Source organism: Dermacentor andersoni, chromosome 9 (assembly GCF_023375885.2).
Source record: "Dermacentor andersoni chromosome 9, qqDerAnde1_hic_scaffold, whole genome shotgun sequence".
NCBI lineage: Eukaryota > Metazoa > Arthropoda > Arachnida > Ixodida > Ixodidae > Dermacentor > Dermacentor andersoni.
The window spans coordinates 53,795,968-53,818,473 of NC_092822.1; positions in this window are offsets into that span (position 1 = coordinate 53,795,968).

Sequence of the window (22,506 nt, forward strand, 5' to 3'; positions counted from 1 at the left end):
ATCCGGGCGGCAGTGTAGAGCCAGGAACATTGGCTTGTACCCTCTGTAAGTCAGAGACTTCAAGCAGTCGGCAAAGTGAAGCGAACAGTGCCTAAATTTTTTGAAATCACGCATACAACATACAAAACAGCATTCGTTTGAATAAAGAACGAACACAAAACAAGCATCAAAACCGAATAATTGATGATAAGGCGCTCCTGCTAGGAATGCAAAGCATGAAGCCCTCCCCGCATACGTTTCGCGGTAAAGATTACCGTTGCCCAATCTGCCGCCCCGACGGCAGCTAGCGAGGTTGGTGTGACGTCCCTTGATTTTCGTATGTGAAAGAACCAGCCTAGCAACCTGATTTCAATGTTGTTGCAGCGCCTCTATGGTTGGCGGGGTGCTGTTACGATTACAATTACTCCCATTACTACCATTACTATAAGTTACCACGACTATCATTACTCTATAGCAAAGGAGCGTTGCATACCCTCCTCACCAGTCGCACTGATGGTTGTCACCAGTTTCGCTGGAGACCCACTTTCGTCGGGCCGGAATGTCGAGTCAGTGTTATTATTAATATTTTTCATCACGTCTTCAACAAACTCTTTAAGGCTTCTTCAAGAGCGTTGCAAAGGGGACTTCTGAATAATTCCCCAGACTAACTTATCCCCGAATGTCTCGCCAATTTACATCGAATCTTGTTTAACAGCTCTGCATCGTAGCCAACTGTCTTGTTGACTTTGGCTGATTAAACGTACTTTGTGCGCATCACTTTGCGCACAACTAAATGTACTTAGGGAGAAAATGCGCTAAGCGCTGTGAACGCAAAGACAGGAATGTTAGCTACGAAGACAATCTGCAAGTTCCCTGTAGTAAGACCGGATTAAAGAAGCTGCGGAAGAACACAACTGAACGCGTTGCAGAGTTACTGAAAAGCCAGTTAACGCACTTATTCGCAACTGTCTTGCGTTTACTAAAAAAGGGAATACAAAATTGATACGAAGTATAAAGGCACAAGCAAACGCACACAGGACTTATAGGAAACGTGGAGCACCTTACAATGTTAAAGGAAAATTGCACTTAGTATTTTACTACCTATTGCAGCGGAATCACAAGGTAAATTTTTGTAAAATTATATTTAAAGTATAAACTAATCTCTAATCTGTAAACTAAACTTGAAAGTGTAAATCTCAGCCTAATGTGTACTGTCAGCCATATTACCGTCTCTCATTCCAGGGTTTCAGCTATATTGCCTTATTACAAGTTTGGTGTTTCGTTTAAAAGTGGATTTTTCTGCCCATTGCGCAGCTGTTTCCTTCAGGTCAGAAGTTTAAGAGAAATGTAACAGTAAAGGTTACGGTAAGTTATAAGCTGCCGCTAACCACATTTAAATTAAGCTTTCCTCAAGTGTCAAGAAGCATCGCCAGTCCCCTATACATCTTATCGGTCACATTGATCAGCGCAGAACTCTAGACGCACTTAATATTGTGCGTGGTCACACTAACGTTTACTAGTCTTCGATCCTCGACGTAAACTTTCCTCACTGTCCGAAACGCAAGGGGCAGTCTCTCTTATGCTACTGCACTTCCTGCGTCTTCGGTAACCTGCGCAAACAAAGGATGTGTCAGCACGTTAGTGTGGAAACGACAAACACGGAGGGAAGTCAGGGGCCACAAACGCGGTTATCTTGACTCCAACCAGGCGTACGGAAGGGCACAGTGTTGTCGGAGCTCCTCTAATGGCTCGCTTTCTTTCTTGGGAGAAAAAACATGGCCGGCTTGGCGAAAAGGAAAGGAAGGGACAGGACGGCCATTGCTAAGTGAGCACAAATTCCATTACTCTAGAACGAGTGCAAGCTCTCCGCATACCGACCGGCGATGCGGAGGGGCGGTCTGGAAGCCCACGCATGGAGCGTGGCCGAAGGAAAGCTTGTTGCCTTGTTGTTGGCTACTTATATAAACAGCGACGACGCGGTTCGCATCGACTAAACGTTGTTGTCTTACCGTTTTCTTTGGGTTATCTCGCTAACTCTCATCTGATGTTCCTGCTTTTCTTTTTTCTGGGACTCTCCCGGCCGTTCTTCGTAAGAATGCTGCATTCAGGCAATGCTGCTCGCAGCTCGTTTTATCTCGTTCCCATACCTGCGTTTGTGCGGATGGTGCTGGCACAGGTAAAGCGGACCGCTCTGGCCACCGTTGCGCTGAAGCGCCTTTTTGCGTATCACGAATGCGTGTCATCTTGGCGTAACTTATTCAGGAATTAGCATAAATGTGAACATAATTTGCGACTTCGTGTTCTTTGCGCGCTGCGCGCGTCCATTCTGGAAAAGAATGTTTTTCATGTGTCCTAGGAAACCCTATACCAATGTTGTTCAGAAGCCTGTTCATTTCAACGCAAAATGGTTGTGTAATGGCAAACTGTACGATCAGTGACGATCAGTGATAAGAGGCAAACTGCCTCTTATCAGTGACGTGACTAGTGTCATTTCGAATCCCACTACGATCTTTAAACCATTTTCCTATTATATTTAGGTACGTATTTGAAGACAAACATTGGCTACGCAGAATTCTACTGCAAATATTTAAGGAAGGCGAACTCTGCTATGCACTTTTTCTTAAATGGATGCAAAAAGCAGACTGAACAAACAAACAAACGCTATAACGTTAACCTCATAATTATGGATTCAACGTAAGCCAGTAGTAGTTCGAGTCGCTTGGAAGGGGCCTTCATTTTTTCAGAGAAAATAAATAGCATGATGGGGGACCATTATCATCACAAGTATGAGCACCTACCAGAAGAATAACGTGTGTCGAAGCCCCACAAGCCAGGGCAACAATTCGCCTGTTCTGCCTTTGAGACTAAGCATTCGCTTTTTTTTCAAACGAAGCTCGTATAGCCTCACTCGTGTCGGCGTCGGTGTTACCGTACGAAAAAACTCAAGCCGCGTGGAAATAAAAATTGCTTCTTGGATTGCGAAACCACCACGCTAACCGATTCAGCAACTGTCGGTTTTTTTTTCTTCCTTTCATGGTATTGCTTACATTAGCAGTCAACCCGATAAAACATTCATTAGTCGCGCATACTCAGACTAGAGGGCACAATGTGAATCACACACAGAAAAGGCAGCGTTCACTGTGGATGGAAATGTTGGTTCCACTTCAGAAGGGTGGTAAGGATAGTCATCTCACCAAAATGGTGTACCAGTCCGGTTTATTTATTTGTTTATTTATTTATTTGTTTATTAATTTATTTATTTACATTACCTTACATGCCCATTGAAGGTCATTGTGTAAGGGGGCAACATTATTTACATGACAAGAATAGCAAAGTGCAACAAAGTTATACAATATTAACACGCATCGAAATCAACGTCAAGAGTCACAAGCAGAAGTGTCACTTTTGGCACGTTAAGACCAATGCATCAATAAATCAAAATAATCAAACTACGTTGACCAATAAACCCATTCGCGATTCGACTCACTCAGACTCAGGTCACAGCGTCGGTGAGTTTGACGATCCCTTCTGAGATGAAATTTGGGCTAATTTTAATCCGAGCGGGGCCTCGCTGAGTAAACGTTTTGTGTATTGTGAGTATCAGTCCCAGTGAACTCATAACCAAAAAGAAATACGTATATTCTGCCACTGCATCTGAGTGAGATGCTTTTATTTCGGCGACCGGTCACAGGAACTACCGACGTCACGACGCCGGTAATCAGGAGCTGGTAGACGCGCAGCTTTGTTGCGGCCCAAGGACACTCGAAATAAAGTGTTTTGGGAGCTGACGAAGCCGTGGCGCGAGAAAGTAGCCTCAGTCGTGTAATTTCAGAAGTCTTCCAGCCACTGTAATCGCCGGTAGATGCGCGCTCGCATCCGGACGCAGTCTCGATCTTCGTTAGCTTCTTGGGCAACGCCGCTGACGCAGTACAAGACGTCGATCGGGCACGACAGCGTCCCGTAACGCTAGTTCGGCCCACACCGAAACTTTGGACGCCTGCAAAAAAAAAAAAACAAAGCGATTGGTATGCACTGTTCTCAATCGAGCCAAAAAAGCATTGGCAGTATTTATTTATTTATTTATTTATTTATTTATTTATTTATTTATTTCACGTACTTTCAAGGACCGAAGGCGTTACAGAAAGGAGTGGAGTCAAAACAGGAAGTAATGCAGTAAAAACACAAACAAAAAGTATTAACAAAAAAAAATATTAACGAAAGGCATTCGGAACGGCGGTCTTGAAGTTAGTAGGGTCGGTGATGAGTGCGATTGATGCGGGAAGGCGATTCCAGTCCGTGCTTGTCCTGGAGATAAATGAGTCACTGTACCGCTTTGTACGGCACAAGGGCACCCCGATGTTAAGGCTGTGGTCAGTGTGGGCCGAAATATAAAACGGACGGGCAAGAAGGGTTTCTTTTAAAAGGGGGTTCAAGTGAAAAACTTTGTGAAAAAGGGAGAGACGGGAAGATTTGCGGCGTGACGAAAGATCAGGTAAGTTAAGAGTTCGTTTCATTGAAGAGATACTTGCATAGCGAGAATAATTAGATAAGACAAAGCGTGCACTGCGGTTTTGAATACTTTCAAGAGTAGAAACTAATGAAGACTGAGTCGGATCCCAAATGGCTGAAGCATACTCCAATTTGGGGCGAACTAAAGTTTTATAAAGAGTTAGCTTCAGGGAAGAAGGGCATAGCTAAAATTACAGCGCAAGTAACCAAGCATGCGATTAGCGTTTTTAGTAACATAGTCAATATGCGAGTGCCAAGAAAGGTTATTTGATATGTGAAGGCCGAGATACTTGTAAGAGGTAACTGACGTCACAGGTGCACCATTAATAAAGTACGTGTGCGTGACAGTGTTACGAGATATACGCATGGCCTTTCATTTATTTGAATTTAATTGCATGCACCAATTAGAACACCACTCGATTACGTGGTTGAGGTCGTCCTGCAGCTCTTGGGAATCTGAAGGATTAATAATTTTACGGTACAGAACACAGTCATCCGCGAAAAGCTTCATGGAAGAGGAAAGAACGCAGTTCGGAAGATCGTTAATATAGATTAGAAAGAGAAGTGGACCCAGGACTGACCCTTGAGGAACACCTGCTGGTACGTTAGAAAACCGAGAATTAGTTATTAGTGTTTAGAAACTGCATCCTGTTAGAAAGAAAATTTTTTATCCACTCGAGTACATTTTCGTCCAAGTCAAGTTCAGCCAGCTTAATAAGAAGTAAATCATGGGTCACAGAGTCAAAGGCCTTGGCAAAATCAAGAAATACGCAGTGAATGTCGGTACCTAGATCAGAAATTGCAAAGAGATCGTTAGCAAATGATAAGAGCTGTGTTTCACAGGAAAAGAACTTACGGAAACCATGTTGACAGGGGTTGAAAAAGGAGTTTGATTCTAAAAACTCAGCCAAATGTGAATATATGATATGCTCAAGAATTTTACATGAAATGCTTGTTAGTGAGATAGGCCTGTAATTGCTGGGTAAGTGTGTGTTACCTGATTTGTGAACTGGAATCACCTTTCCCACGCACCAGTCGTGTGGAAGAACAGACTGCTGTAATGACTGAGTGAAATTGTGCGACAAAATCAGAGCAGAAAATACATTAGTACACTTCAAAATTTTTGAATTCAGGCAGTCTGGGCCAGCAGAGGAGGACGTTTTTTGATTGTTAATTAGGCAGCTAACACCGACCCTGTCAATAGAGATTGAATCCATGGGCGAAAAACCAGAATTGGATACAAGCGGTAATCTACGTGGCATTGTGGTAACATGGGAAGAAAACACATTATTAAATACGTTACAGCATTCTTCAGGAGCAACAGGTTCATCATTTGGGTACGTTAATTGGATTATTTTGCTTGGAGTACCGTTAACTATGGTCCAGAATTTACGATAATTACTTTGCAAGATAGAGGGAAGTGTAACAGAATAAAAATGCTGTTTCGCACTAGCGGCGGCTGCGTTGTAGTCACTTTCAGTGCGGTAGTAAGCGGACCAAATAACGTCACTGCGTGAAGCTTTTGCGCGACGAAACAACCGCTTTTTTTTGTTACGTAGTCGCTTCAAAAAGGGTGGCAGCTTCAAAAGTCGTAGTCGCTTCAAAAAGTATGGCCCGAAGGCGAAGGAGCCTTCGGTTAAGCCTCTGTAATATTAGCGTCTCCAGTATCTGTAGTCGGTTTTTCTTAGAAATTAGGCGTACCAGAGTCACGTCTCGCGTTATGAATCAACGCATTTTTAGCGTTGGTAGTTCGTACAAGAGCAAGAACATAGCGTAAGGATTCGAGGCGACAGCGAGGTCAAGCTTTGCGCAGAAGGCGCCTGATGTGAGTGTGCTTCTCGAACCGCGCCCAATTGATGTGGGGTCGGTTTGTTGTGTTATTGTTATTATCTGTCTTAGGACTGTCAGAAGAGTAGACTCGAAGTCATGTTTTCTTTATTTTCTTTGCTTCTGCGCAGTCATTTAGGATGGTTGTGAAGGATATTGGGTCGTTTGCCATCACCTTACGCTGCTTGGGGACGGCAAATGAGGCTATTATGAAGATGTACGATCGTAATAGCTCCCAAAAGGGCAACGAGCGCCGCTATAATAAAAGCGTCTCCAGTATCTGTAGTCTCTCTTCTTAAAAATGTAGGCGTACCAGAGTCAGGTCTTGCGTTATGAAGCAACACTGTTTTAGCGTTGGTAGTTCGAACGCGAGCGCGTGTGTTACGCAAAACTTAGTGGTGTCATCATGAGGTCAAATAAACAAAGATTACGTCACGTTTGGTTCGCGCAGTCACTTTTGTAACATGCGCTTCATTTGCTCTTTCGCCACGACTCCTTACAGCTTAACTGTATGCACAGAATCAACGTGGATTGACTCAAGCAGCAGAGGTTACGCGGCGCATATTCTGCTCTTCTTGAAATCTTCCGATATTGAATTGTATAATCTTACCGTACGCTCAAACGCTAACAAATTCTAATGCGATGTTGCGCATCCAGCTTCCACTGCATTATTAGCAGTAGCTTAATTCAGAAACCGGCTTCAGAGTGATCACGTGTCGCACCTGCATGCAATAACACCTAATAAATATGCTCCTTAGGTGTTTCCTATTCCCGTTTCAAATTTCACTGACCGCTCATATTTGCATTAAACTTTCGCGTCATACGACCAAAGAATCAGTGGTAGTGTATATTAGAGATGTAAAAGATATCGTTGCTGCTTTTCGTGATAAACGTTCGAAAAACGCGCGGCAGTCGAACAACAGCTCCCTCTGACGAGTGAGCACCTGAAAAATAAAGTTAGATAAGATTGCAGGCCATACAAATAAATTTTTCCCGCAGTAAAGCACCGTAAACGTGTTCGTAGGGAAAAAAGCCGCATCACCACTTTACGATAGAAAAGCGTACCCGCTTTTCGGAGGCACAATAGTTTGACAGATGCATCATTCCATGCTCGCAGGCACTGTTCTTACACTGCGGTAAGTTGCAGTAGTGCCTCCTCATAACGTCGCTGTCATTTTGTATTGCTGCGATACTTGCTTTAATCTTCTACAATTACTGACGCTCCTCCTTACAGTTTGCTGTTACCATTCAAGAGGCGATTCTATAAAGGCACAGTGCCCTTTAACGCATCAGAGATAATGCGAGTAATGGTTGCATTCAGCGAAGTGTGTGTCGCTTAGGCCTTTTCTCTTGGACGAGCCGCCCACCACAAAGCAGATTCAGCATTGCTATTGTCAAAGTGAGCCAAAATTTGCAGACGTGCGTGGACGCTGATGGTGTCAATGCAGACGGTGGCAATCATTTGCGCCGCCTATATATATATATATATATATATATATATATATATATATATAGAGAGAGAGAGAGAGAGAGAGAGAGGGGGGCAAAGGAAAGACAGGGAGGTTAACCAGACAGAGATTATCTCCGATTGACTACCCTGTACTGGGAAAAGGGCAAAGGGATGCGATAGGTGAAAAAGAGAAAAGAATAAAGGAAAAATGAAAGAAAATGATGAGTTACTCTTTCCGGATCTGTGGTCCTAGAGCGTAAACCACAAGAATATTTGTACGCGTCACCTGATTTCCTCCTTTGTACGCAGCTGCTTCCTTGCTTTTTTTTTGTTAATTCAGATGAACAGTCACCCGCGGTGCTTCGCCGGTGTCTCGGAGATAACTCGTGGCGAGCCTCAGGGCAACTGTGCCTCTCGTTGTCAGTTTGTCGCCCACGCACATAACTACTTCAGCTTCCCGCAGTCGTCTCCACCCAGCACAGTCGGCACCTCGTTTCTCAGCCTGTCGAGCGAGTGCTCGAGTGTCATCCGAAAAGTGCGCGCGGAGCAAGGCCTGTCAGCTCCTCCGCTTTGTCCTTCCAGGTTGTGCTGCTTTGTTGGCTGCGCCATTGGCGGTGAGAGTGCCGTGACGCGGGCTTCACGGCTCAGCTCCGACTCCGGAATCAGGAGGAAGCGCTCTTCTCTTTCTCTATATCGTTTTTTGCCCGAGTGTAAAACACTTTTCCTACATAGACGCTCTCGACTGCACCGCAGCCTAGGGGCACTTCGTGCGAGCACTCGGGCTCAGTCATCGTCGGCGCGACTCTGGCGAGCTCGGAGGCCACACCGCAAGCGGTCTTCGACTGGTTCCACCAGTGACACATTGCCATGAGTGGTAGACAACATGGATACGGTTAGAGTTCAGCATAAACGAATTTTGAAAACGGTAAGGGGTTGAGATTAGGAGAAGGAACTCCTATTCGTTCGAAGTAACAAGATTTCTTTTTATACGTCTTTTCAATGTCTTGTCGGTGTACCTTTACAAGATTATATTCCGGAACCAATAACGTTTTCTTTCCACATCAAGAGCAGGCGTTGCTTAGAAGCTGTCGTAAATACAGTTTGATTAATTCGTAGGGGCCTGCCAATAAAGGAAGCATCTTATTGAACACCAGTTTGCTGGTGTAAAGAATAAGCGCTGAGTGCGTTATGTTACCTGTGTGTTTTCATCATGTTAAATTACAAGAGTGACGTCACAAAACGGTATGCTTATGTGGTGAAGGACACTGATATTATACACGTTTGTGATATAGGAACACACTACCGAACCACCTAAGATCAACGCGATCGTCAGAAGCTTACCAGATATCATGGCAGACTAGTTTAATGCCGAAATTCAAAACATAATTTTGCTCGCGTTACCCTCAGCAGCAACTGCGATATGATTTGAGGCACTACTACGACAGTAGCTGCCTGCTTAAAAAAGAAGTAAAGTGAAAAATTATTGCGCCGCATCTCTTGGTTGTTCAGCTATCTTCTTACATATGCTTTCTACATGTCCTTCTATTATACGCAAACAATATCTATGGTTCCTAAATAGTGCGAACAGAGAGCGGGCCAAAAAATGAGAAAATATGTACAGTTCCCTTTTGTATAAAAAAAATGTAGCGAGTGCTTCGACTTAATAAACTACTATGCTTGCACGTTGTAATAAATCAGATCGGAACAACAATTAACAAGGGCAGTGAAGGAAACAGGATCAATTTGTTTTTCCTTTGTGTTTCCATGTCGCCCTGCTTATTCCCGTTGTACTTTCCGCATGCAACCTAAATGATGCCAACACTGTAACTTTCGCACTATGCTCGCAGCTCCACCAATGTCCGTACCTCTCTAACACCTGAGCGGGCTTTTTGTATCTGTGGCATATTACAACATTGTGGTTTTCAGTGTCGATATATCCATTCACTACACAGCAAAATTTCATGCGTACGGTGAAGTCGAGGTTCAAATTGTACACAGCAAGATAGCAAAGCCCGACGTACCTCCAGAAAGACGCTGCGAAAGACCGCCTGTGACTACACGATATTCCGAGGTGTGAATGCTATTAGGACATCATTTAGTTTATACAGCCAGGACCATTGTTAATGTATGTCAGGTTTATTCGTCTCCTGTAGTATTTATTTTTGATGGGAAGCGGTAATAAGCTAACGTCATAGTCTAGCCGTAATTGTTATACTACCTTGGCGCGCTTTTATGAGACTTGCATATAACTTCAGTTATTTCTAGTAAAGTGTACTATGAGTGGACATATGACTGTGCTTTATTTTCTAGGTATCTTCATATCTGCTTTTCTGAAATGCTAATGGCTCTACGTGGTTCACCTGTACAAAGTTTGCATGGCCAAAATGTCGTGAGTTACAGGTGTGTAATGAATAATTGAATAAATTTTGTTTAGGGAGCTATGGATCGAAGGCTTATTCTGGAGTTTGGAACATAGAAATAGGTGTAGAAAACAGAATCGGAGCTCATGGCAAAAGAAACACAGCAACAAGGATACCATACCTAAGCGACCAATTATAACTGAGGGAAAGAAGGCCACACAGAGTGCTATCCGAGAATACATTTCCGTCTCTCCTGTAGAGCGTGTTCTCGCTGCACGACTTTGTTGTACATTGAAGAAGCCAACTTAAAGAACAAAAACCAGCAGGGGAGGATCAGGATAATTTGTAGTTTCGATTCCCGCTTTCGTTTACAATACATTAAGATTTTAAAGCACGACTGAACCAAATAAACACATGAAGCAGTTCAAGGAAATTGAAGAGACAATGACAAGGAAGAACTTTGTCTTGAATCCTCAGCAAAAACCGTCACCGCTACTGAGCTCTGCGGAGATAGGATGCCGCGGGTATCTAAGCGAGCATACGGCAAAGAACTAGCACTGAATTTAAAGACTAGCTGCCCTGCGAAAACGAAGAGCACGCTAAAGCCATTTACAGGTGCGTCGGAAGCGTAGAATGCTTGTGTGTTTCTCTTTATAGGACAATTTAGGGCGCCATTGTGTTTTCTTTTTTTTTTTTTTTGAGAGAGAAAGGGAACTTAAAATACGACTGTGTATTTTGGCTAAGTGATGCGATGTCTTTCCAGTTTCTGTTTCTCTTTATCGCGATAACAATTATATGGACTCTCCACGTGCATTTCTGCTGTCGCCGTTGCCGTCGCCGTGATATTTCTTATCAAGCCCAAGGGCGATAAAATCGCCGCCGCGCGCCGTATGCTGCATGTGCGAGTGCAAGCGAGCGAGGGTGAGCCGATGATGGTGGCTAAACCTCGCGCGCGCAAATGAGGAAAGCGGAAAGGAAGCACGCCGTCTTCCATCGCGCCTAGGGCACCGGGGGAGTAGAGGGATGGGGGGGGGGGGGGGGGCGTTCTACTCCGGCGGCAGCAGCATATGACGCGGCCGCGCGCGGCCAGGCGGGCCCTATACCGAAAGGGGCCTGCGATGGGGACAGAGTGCGCCGATTGTTGGCCTACATGCAAGCAAGCAAGCAGACAAGCAAACAAACAAATAAATGAACACTCAAAATAATGTCAGGAATCTTTGTCACGTTTGTGCTATACAAACAATGGATTAAAATCGGCGTAAATGCGCAAGATTGTCGCGTATCGTGCGCGCGAAGTAACTGTCTTCAACTTAGGCTCTCTTTCCTATCGAGCACATCAGACACAAGAAACAGCGAGTACCAAACGCTCAGGTAAATTAGCAAGCAGTACGGGGATTTGTCGCGAGCACGTTTTGCGGGGCGCCGATATGACTCATTTGGGTCGCAGGGGAGATCATACCATTCAGCAGCCTGGTCCATAATGTCGTACAAACAAGTAAGTAGTCTTAGGCGCAACCACGGGCACTGAACACGGAAACGAATAAACGTCCTAGGCGGCGGTACGCTGCAGGTATTTCTTATATGAACTACAATGCAGTGCAGCCTTTCTAACTCATTACGCCGCGGTACCAGTAGAATAGTGAGCAAGGAGGCAAATGGCACTAAGGCGGCGCAGCAACGCTGGATTAGCAAAAGGATGAGCAGGATTTTTGCGGATTTCTAATGCTCGCCTTTTTGCGACCGGACTTCACAGCACCAGCTGCAGGAAACGAAGTTCTACTTTTCAGATGCTTCTTGGTTCATAAGCACAGCGCCCTGAAAATGATACTTGGTAATAATGGGCTACTAATACTACAGTGCAACCTCGCCTCTCGTAACGAGATGGCTATCTTGACGGGATGCCTATATATAACGGGGTGGCTATTTATAAATATATAAACATGTTTTCTTTCTTTTATTGTGTTCTCTTAAGATGACTGCTAAGTGAATCTTTGTAGGTTTAACTCGCGCTAGTTTATTCAGCAGAATTATAGATTCCTAACTTTATTCGCATTGAACACATGTAAAATCTCCCAGACTCTTGGCCAATCCCCGCGAATGGGTATGTGTCCGACTTTAAGTTCATCAACATCATCACCCTCATCAATTTGTCTTCTCTACGTAGCGTGGCGACTCTACGTTGCCCGCATTACTGTTTCAAGACGCTGGACCATTCCGACGTAGGGGACCAACCCCGTATACTTTATTGGCGACAGGCAATTAATCCTAATTAGAGCCGCGATTTCGCAAGGCGCCTGGGGGAAACACGCCTGGCTCGGAATGCACGATCGATGCGCGCACTCCTCGGACATCAGTGCCGAGTGGTTGTCGCACCGTCTCCTCCTCCCGATCAGTGCGCCGAGTAATCCGAACGTTAAGCCTCCTTAGGCCCATCCCCGACGTCGCGAAGGAAGAAGTGAAGGGCGATACGCAGAAGCCTGACTCCAAAGTACAACCCCGAATCCGCCAAGGAGATAAGACCCAGCCTCGCGAGCAACTGAAGATGAGGGTATCAGAGGGTTCCGAGGAGGCGCGTCCTGTGGACTCGAAGAACTGGAGGCGCAATGCAGCTGGAGGGATCAGGCGTAGACGAGCAGGAAACGTGGGCCATATATTATCGCAGTTGCATTTGCGGAAATATTGCACATATATAATTATATTAGCATCTTATAGATGCAACGTGCGTGTGAACAAGCGGCTGTATCTCGTATACATTTTATGAAAAATGTGCGGAGTACCTCAGTGATGCTGTTTTCCTGCAGCCAACAACGCATACAAATACTAAGTGGATGAGTTCTACAGCCGTTCCCATAAGCCCATAGCCTTCACGAAGCAGATGTGTGCGACATTTCCTGGTTAGGTAATTTTAGTAGTGCAACAAATGTTCTGTCAAGCTAACCCACGAAAGAAAAGCAGGATCGTGTCGCCTTCACGGTCATTTAGCTTGTGGCATACTTATGCCTCGCAAAGCAGTATATATATCTAGAATTTTGGAAAATTGTCTTGAATATTAGGCAATCTAAAAAAAAAGACAGGCGACAAGAATGGTCTCCCTAAACGTTACGATTTTCGCCCATAACAAATATTACGAATCCTGAAACAGATGCTCAGAGTAACGAGGTATAGGAAGGCAAAGACCTCCGATGCGAACACTCATGATTGGTTCCTATGTCCGCTAAAATCTCTTGGTAAACAGAGAAACAAGCGACTGGCTCTAGGTCACTGTAAGTTTATTTTTTCCCCTTAGTTTGTTTTTGTTTTATGCATTTCTTCCACTTTTCTTCTTTTGTCTTATCTAATATTAATCGTCAGAATGTAATATAGTGTACCACGACAAATAGGAAGATAATTATTGATCCTATGCTGGATATCGAGGCAACATAATTATTCATTCTCTTTCGTTGCCTTTCTGCAAAGGCAGGTGAAATTAAATAGAAAGTTCCCATTACTTCGAGCTTTCGAGGAAAAAGTTATTGGGCGGCAAAGAAAAAGCTACGCTCACTGAATTTTCATGCCTTGCAGCAATTCATTTTCAAATAGAACCTAACCGTCTAAGCTAATAAATGAACCTGGCATCAAGGACGCAAATATTTGTTATTGTCGGTCTTGATTTTCCCGCAAACGTGTTTTTTTTTCATTTTTTTTTTCACATAAGACGTCATGGAAGATAGTGTTGCAGGAAAAGAAAGAATTACTTGTCAGTCTTCCGTGCAATACTCACAGAGCTGCAAGCCTCGGGCAAGAATACAGACTGTAAACAATAGTTCTTGTGGGTACGCGCAGCTTTGCATGGAACCCAGCTTATAGGCATGTAGAAGACGCCCATTCCAATGAACGCTGCTAGCGGTTGGTTTTTCAGCTCTTAGGGCCTGGAACGGCACGTGTAGAAGTTAGAAGGACGAATGCGCCGAAAGTCAAAATAGCTGGCTCGCCACATTCCTATACCGAGCGCAGAAAAAACTACGGTTTTATTTGGCTTAGTTCTTGGCCCTAAATGCCTGCAGAGACAAAGCATGTACGTACCAGCCCACAGAGCCACGTGTGAGGCCGATCAGTCTTCTTACAGACCCCATTTGTTCTTGTCCGGTTATACGAGCAAGTGGCTATAGTCTCCGTCCACGCAAAAACAAAGGTTGTTTCGGTCAAGCAAAACATGTTCGTTTGTTCGTGGGCTAGGACCAACATTTTGTCGTAATTGTATTCGGGGCACTTACCGAGTGGGGGGTGATATTGGAAACACACACACATCTGTAAAGAGAAGCTCTGTTTGTTTGTTTGTTTGTTTGTTTGCTCGGTTTCTAAATCTCATTATCTTCCTAACAACCAAAACGCAAGCGAAAAAGTGCTCGACTGAGGCTCCTTCCCATTGTCGCCTCTAAGACGAACAGTTGTCGACCACTCGTTGTAGTGCTCAAAAAATATTCCACATGGCAATGTCCGAATGTTCTCCTTGCTCGCTATACGTACCCAAAGATATACGACCCAAGACAGCTCGCTTTCTACCGGCGGCTGGTTTTATCCGTGCTCCGAAGACTGCTACAGCATAAGTAATGAGGCTGCCTTCTGTCGTCGAAAACTCATTGCGTATTCAGGATGGCTGCCAGAATGGGAGCAGCCTCGAATTTGTTTCGTACTGCGCCCGTGAAGCTTCAATTAAATTTTTCCCAACGTCGTCACTAGTGAGGGGAGAGAGCCTTCCACGGCGCATTCTGAGGAATGAAGGCGTTCGGGTGCTCTGATTTATCACGCACACAACACGCAACTTTGGTATTATGCGGATCAATACCGGAACTGTTCTTTTATTCGCAGCCATATATCAAGACAGAGCATAACATTACGGCGGCCTCTATGACATCAGTGCGTACACGCACGCACACACTCGCACGCACACACTCGCACGCACAGATTTTTTTGCATTGCTTTCGTTTTCCTGAAGCCTTTTCAGGACCGTCGTTGCTTATTGCTTATGGTCGAACGCCTTACGACGGAACTCATCTGCTACGAAATGCCTTTTACAGTTAAATATTGATTATCTCCCTGCCGAAATAAAGTATAGCCATTGTGAGCGCTTCTACAACAAAGAGCACTGCAACGAATTTGCAACAAGCAAAGGAATTTAGTCGTTCGCGAGGGCTGATTTGTTTCGTTAAACTAACGCCACGTAGTAGCGGCCACGCTGTCCTCCGCAGGGGTCACCGCGCTCTTCGCTAGCGCTAAAAGCTGCGCTAGCCATGGCGCACTGCGTGCCGATATCGGGAGTATAGTCCTGCAGCACTTCTCCAGGAATGGTTCAACTCGCACGCTGCTTGTTGCAACGCGTCAGCGATCGCGACAACAGCCGAATACGCCGCAGTTGATGACGACGTGGTGATCTGATTATAACTGTCGACCAACGACGTTTTTAAAGCCATCTAAGGTGAAAGGACGCGGAAGTCAAAGAAAGTCGCGGTTATGAAGGTCCTGTGAACGAACCAAAACATTTAACGGCAAGGGAGGCGACAGCAACATTCGACGACCTGCAGCTTTACTGCGCGTCTCTTCTGCGTTTCGCCACAGATCAGGTTGTGAGCATACGTGCAATATGGTTGGCCGTAGCCACCCATACTGTCATACACAAAGCGCTAAAACAACAACAATAAAAAAAGCATTGTGGCTTAGTTGACTAAGTCTCTTTCGTATTCAAATTATAAATAAAGGTTTTCTTGTGTTGAACTCGTTTAGCCTGCTTTATTGTGAGTGGTATGGTGCGCGACCTTTACACCAAGGTGACTTGTTTAACGAAGAATTTGGAAAGCCCCGAGCACTTTGCTATAAAGGCGTTTGAATATACATAGACTCTTTTTAACACTCTATAGATGTTTCAGAAGAATAAGTAATCCGAGCTGCTTGATTAAAGCAATAACGTTCCTTAGTTCGTTGTTCTTTTTTATGGCTTTGACGCCGTCCGCAGCGACAGAAGTGAGCAAGACAGGCGGAAACCACCAACTGCGCTATTCGTCGACGCGTCGATGTCATTCCATCGTAATCACGCTGTTGTCATTGAATCATGATTATGCCACCGTTGTCATGCCATCGTCGTCATCACGTCATTGTTGACATGCCGTCGTTACTACGCTGTCGTCGTACCATCGTCATCATTTCAGAGACGTCACCCAATCGTCATCATACCATCCGTGGCGGTGCCTTTGTCGTGCGATCGACGTCAGTCCTTCTTCACCCTTCCGTCGTAATCATGCTATCATCGTTCAATACGCCCTGAATACGCCCTGAATACGCCCCTATGCCATAACATCCTCGTCATAGCGTCTCCGTCATACAAACGTCGTTAGGTAGTCATCGTCGTACATTCTTTGGCATAACGTCGTCGCAATGCGATGGTGATCTTTCCATTGTCACCATTCCATATTCACCTGACTATCTTCATACCACCGTCGTCACGGCATGATCTTCATTCTATCGTCCTCATCACGTCGTCATCATACTGTCGTCATACAATCTTCATCATTTAGGAATCGTCATCCCATTGCCGTCGTGCCGCTATCGTGATGGCGTCTTCGTCACTACGTCGACATCATCCCTTCTACGTCATTACAGTGTCGTCACTGCGTCGTCATCACACCGTCATCTTCATGCCGTCATTGTCATGGACGACCCTAGGCGAGGTAGAGTCGAAGTGGGCTGGATCCCGCCTTTAACTGAAGCAGCAACCTCTCAGATTTACCACTACAGATTCCAAATAAAACTGCCTTGAGTAAGACAGCGTGTCTCTACATTGCCTGAGCACTTTTGCTGGATGGGTTTCGCAGCAACTTTTTTCTCTTTCTATTGGGTCAGCTTTTAACGCCGAAAATTTTTTATGTACCAATGGAAGTATGAGGTCTTGCAAAATGTCGCTGATGCACCGAGGTAAATAACGTTCCATTTTACTGCCCGCGCTTTGTCATAGTACAACACACGTTAAAGTGCTGCTTGAATCGTGAGAACAACTTTAAGAAACAACAATAACTGCACAGCCGCCTTGCATTGGGTGTTATTAAATAATGCGAAGTACTGGGGATTGTACAACTATACTTGCTTAGGTGTCCTTTTATTTGCGAAAGCACTTTGCTCTTTTCCTAAACCGCAGTATGCTTTCATAAGGAGGTTTTTCCTAAATCAGTAATATGTTGTCACCAGGAACTAGTAGTGTAACTCACGTGTAATCTCACTACCCAATTAACCTATGCAGTGGTACTGAATGCTGCATAAAATTGTGGCGAAATAGCAAAGAAATCAAATTCGATAGAGTCTATAGTACATTTAAGAGAGCGTGTAAATTTATTTGCGTGGTTATAATGCATTGAAAAAACGACGAGAGTGCAATGAATATTAGCCATGGAAGCTTGTCGATAGTGTGAGACTAATACAACTTAATCTTGAAATTTTAAGTAAGGTTTTGTTTTCAAATGTATGAATAACACGGAGCACTTTACACCAACAGCTTATTACACTAGTCAACAGATTATTTCTTAAAAATGTGACGCATCTTAGCTGTAGGAACCGTATTACAAAACCACAGCGCTAACATTTCAAGCAAAATTACGATGCCGCTATGTTATTCAACTGCAATAAGCTTTCTTTGGTGTCTTGACCACCGTGAAGACCAATTGCGCGGGCGTAGGCTTTTGAAATTTGGTAATTTCGATTACTGGAATAATTCGCAAACGTACTCCAATAATTTGTACAAAACCCCATGAGCTACTGTGAATCAAATTTGCCACGATGTTGAGGTCACCATTTCTTTCTTTGTCTTTGATTTGTTCGAAATGTCTAATTCCTATATTTTATTTTTATTATTACTTATTTCATACTGCGGACCAAGAAACGGTCCAAGCAGGACAGGTACAAGAGGCAAGTTAAAAGCATAAACAGAAAAAATATCATAGGAAAAAATTACGCCAAATGGAAACACCAATTAACATTACATATCAAGGCTCTAGGTCACAGAAAATTGGCTAAGGTCAGTTAGACGATTCCATTCTAATACAGTACGCGGGAAACAAAGCAAAAGCTAAAGCATTGGTGTTAGTAAAATACGGACGTATGTCTCATGTATGTTCATGTATGTCTCATGGACAGAGGAGATAAATATACATGCGGGCCAAGGGCTAACTTATGACTGGGAAGTAAGCAAAGAAAGTTGAGGCGGTTCGTTTTTCGTCGCAGTTGAAGTTCTTCAATGTTGTTAGCAGCCATGAGTTTAGGCGGTGCGTCGGTAATTTTAAATTTAAAATAAACAAAGCTAACAGCCTTTCCTTGTGCAGCTTCAACTGTTTTATGTTAGCTTTAGTGAAGGGGTCCCACACAACACAAGAATATTCTAGTTTATTTCTTATATACGTGAAGTAACTAAATAGCTTAATATTAGAAGGACAATTTCTAAGCTTATGTTTTAGAAAAAAACTTACGGAAGGCGGCAGAACATCTGTTGCCTATGTGTAGGTTCCAATACAAGACATTAATTACTGTTACGCCGAGATACGTGTAATTTGTTACCTGTTGAAATGATGCTGAGACAATGTTATACGTAAAATCAGGAGGTGTTCTTTTACGAGTTACGAAAAGATAAACAGTATTGTGGGCCTTTAGAGCCACACCACATTCATCACACCAGTTTAATATGGTATTAAGACTTAAATTGAAATTATTTTTATTATTAGTAGAAGTGACTTGAAAAAGCGCACAATCATCCGCGAAAAGTCTGATTTCAGTTTCTGCTAGTACTACGTTAACAATGTCATTTACATAAAGCAAAAACAACAATTGGCACCAGAACACTGCCCTGGGGCACGCATGATTTTACAGGAAGAAAGCTCAAATTGTTCACATCTACTGGAATAAACTCGGCAGGATCTGTCAAGTAGTCTTCAATCCGTGTAATAGATATATCTGGCAGATTAATGTCCTTAAATTTTGTTATTAGTTTACGATGAATAACTTTGTGAAATTCCTTGCTGAAATCATGGAATATGACCTTCATTTGACCATTTTTAACCAGAGTTTCTGCAATTGAATTAAACACTGTGACTGACTGAGTCACGACTGAATAACCCTTTCTAAAGCTATTATAAAAGTTAGTATAGAGTTTACTTCAAGAAATTCTGAAATGCGTTTAATATTACATATTCAAGCATTTTAGAAATTGGTGATGTTAATGAGATAGGGCGGTAATTCTTTAAGAGTAAATCGCTGCCTTTCTTAAATATAGGAACATCACAAGCATACTTCCAATCACTAGGTAGTTTGGCAGTTAACAGTGAACATCAAAACTTCTAGTAAGCTTCGAAGTTTACTTAAATGCTTTCCGAAATATCAATGAATAAAGGCGCTAGTTATAAGCTCCTCAAAAAACTGCTCCTCTTTAACGGGCTTGAAAGTGCCAAATTTACCACGGGCTTCGCAAAAACTCATACGCTTGTGTGTCATTTGTGTACCACCGCCCCGGAAAGGCGGTGGTCCCGGGTTCGAGCCCCGGACCAGGACGAATTTTTCTTTATCTGCGAGGCTGATCTTTTGAGGAGCCCGTATGAATTTCCTTTGTAGCAATTGCTACGAACGGGTGGATTTCTGATTTTCCCTTTATTAATTACTTCTCTCCACCTTGCGGGTTTCCACAGGACTATTACGTCAATAACAGTATAGATTCGCAACTCTTTTGTGTCTGAAACTAGAAACCTCGTCCGAAACCATGCTGATATAGAAAAAAACTAAACATTAACAATCTACAATATTACACATTTTCGAAGCAATTAGTATATAGATTAGTGCATATTGTGCAAGTTGGACAATAATTTTCAGTGCCTCTTTAGTCCCACTTCTGGAAACCGGTGCAACTTTTCCGAATTGCAGCCGGTAGCCGAGGATCCAGACATTGGGAACTGCTTGACAAAAATAATTCATGAAAGGGAAGTGGTAAGTTGTAATATCCTTAAATTTGTTGTTCCATCAATGTCACTCGAAGGAGGAACTTCTTCTGCATCAATAAACACAAATTATGTAGTATTGTTCATATTGAAATACATGTCTCTGGAAGGCATGCACAGACGATACTACTGCAAGAGTGTGCGTCGCACACGAAACTCCACCCAATTTTACATAGCGCCTAGACTTCGCCTTACCACAGTGGTTAGGGCATCCTGCTCCCAAATGCAGATTGCTACAAGGCCTCGAGTTTGACATCTCTTGTGTTAGCGGGAGGCTAATTTTTTATATAGCCGGTGTAGAAATCCGTGCCCCAACAACAACAGCTCCCTTGGAGTAATGGAAACCAATATGGAAGCCCATAGCTTTTGCTGACTATGTACGCCGGAAGTGATTGCCGAGCCTGAAACACGTAATAGCAGCCATTTCTGTGGACATCAACTATGGCGATAAAAATTATAACGATGCGCCGGCGCATTAGTGCGTCGAGGTTGGCGCCGCCAGAAGAGTTTTTAGGAAAATCCATTGGGGCGCCGCTGCGTATGCTTTAGCATTGCAGTCGCGCATGCGCAAACAGCACGTGGGGGGGCGGGGGGGGGGGCTGTTAGGATGTCTCCGGAGAGGTGGAGTGCGCTTGACTGCAGGTGCGTCAGAGCTCCTGCAACAGAGTTGTGCTCATAACACACCATGGTGCTTATACACTGGTCTGAACAGAACGGGCAGTAGGCGTAAGGTTGAATCTATTTATTCCTTTCTTTAGGCGCTGACAGACGCCCATGGTTATGTGTCACGGGCAGAACTACAGGTTTTTTTTTTCACTAGGAATAGCTTTTTCTATAGATTTCGGGGAGCGCTATTTGTCCTCGCTTTAAAAATTTGTGTGGTAGCGACACCCCATCTTTAAACAACTGTCAAACCTCATTTCCACAAGGCGTTCCCTTCACGACACGAAGCGACATGACGGCTCCGACGAAGCCCTAGGATTTTTTCACGAGTCACGGTTATGGCGAACGAGGAACGCTCCTTGAACCATCGGTCTGTAGTTTCGAGCCCACGGGCTGTAGGATTTCCCAGTTGGTACCATCTGAGTCGACGCAGGGGACTGCGTCATCCTGTTAGGATGTCGTTTGCAGGGACTCGAATTCCAGATCGCGAATTGGCCGTCTGTCACGTCTCAACGTTGGGCTTCATGTCAACAACCACGTCAATACTTCTCTCGTAAGCAAGACGCGTTGCCATGACAACGTGGCAGGTGCCTTCGCAACTGCCAAGCGCTCTGGTTGAAGTTCACTGGCAGCTTCCAAAGAGCTTTCGGAGGTCACTCACAGTGTGGCGATATACTGGGATATGGAAAGCATGTCAGTTTTAACTGGTGAAAATAGCACTGTATTCACTGGTGAAAATAACACTGTGCATTCAATATAGGTAGACACTGTTCCCACTCTTTTTTTTTTGTGTTACATATTTTGTATCTGAAACACATTCGTAAAGTTTCCGACACCTATATTGTATCATTTATCCATTCGTTTTTCTATATTGTGGCAGTTTGTTTATACCTGTGTTGTAGTTAGTGTTTCTGACACTTTGCCTTTTTTTACCTTAGTGACATACCGTGAAGCATTTCGATGTCACCCACGTGAAAAAAAGGAAAGAATGATAGCCGGCACGATCTGTTGGTGCCACCATATCTTCAGTCATGTCAAGCAAACACAAGAAACAGGCGCGAGGCTTAAAGCTAGCAATACCGTTTAGTTCCTTTCATATTTGTCAGTGATTCAAGTCTTGCAATATTCACGGTACTCCTATTGGAGGCCGCTTGCAAAGTGTCATCGCAGAACTATAAGCACAATAGTCCCGCGTGCGTTGAACGACGCCAATGAAACGTCGCGTTCGCCCCGCAATTGCTTTTCTGCGAAAAAATGTTGCCACTTCGCCCGAATGCACAACTGTTTGCTTTACCTCTTTTGAGACATTCGTATACGGTTGCGAATGACCACTTTATGCGAAGCGCATCCCCTTTCTTTTCACACACACACGTTCTGTTTGCAATTCACCGGGAGCCCCTAGTCGTTTCGTTACGCGAGGCAAAGGAACCAGAACAAACCCGGAGGTTTCAGAACCCGCCTTTTCTTCTCGATCGATTTCAATGCGTGAACTTTTATTACTTCGCGAAGACAAAGCGTTGAAGTCCTTTCGAGCGCAACGAGCCTTCACTCTCACGCGGGTGATGGGCTTCCACGACCGAAAGGAGGTGAATGGCTCGATCACACAATGGATTTGGAGTTTCGACTTCTTTTATACTTTCACGCTTGTTTTGTTCGCTACCGATCGATCAAGGGGTGCGCGAAGCGAACGAGCCACGGTCTTACGACATCCTCCCGA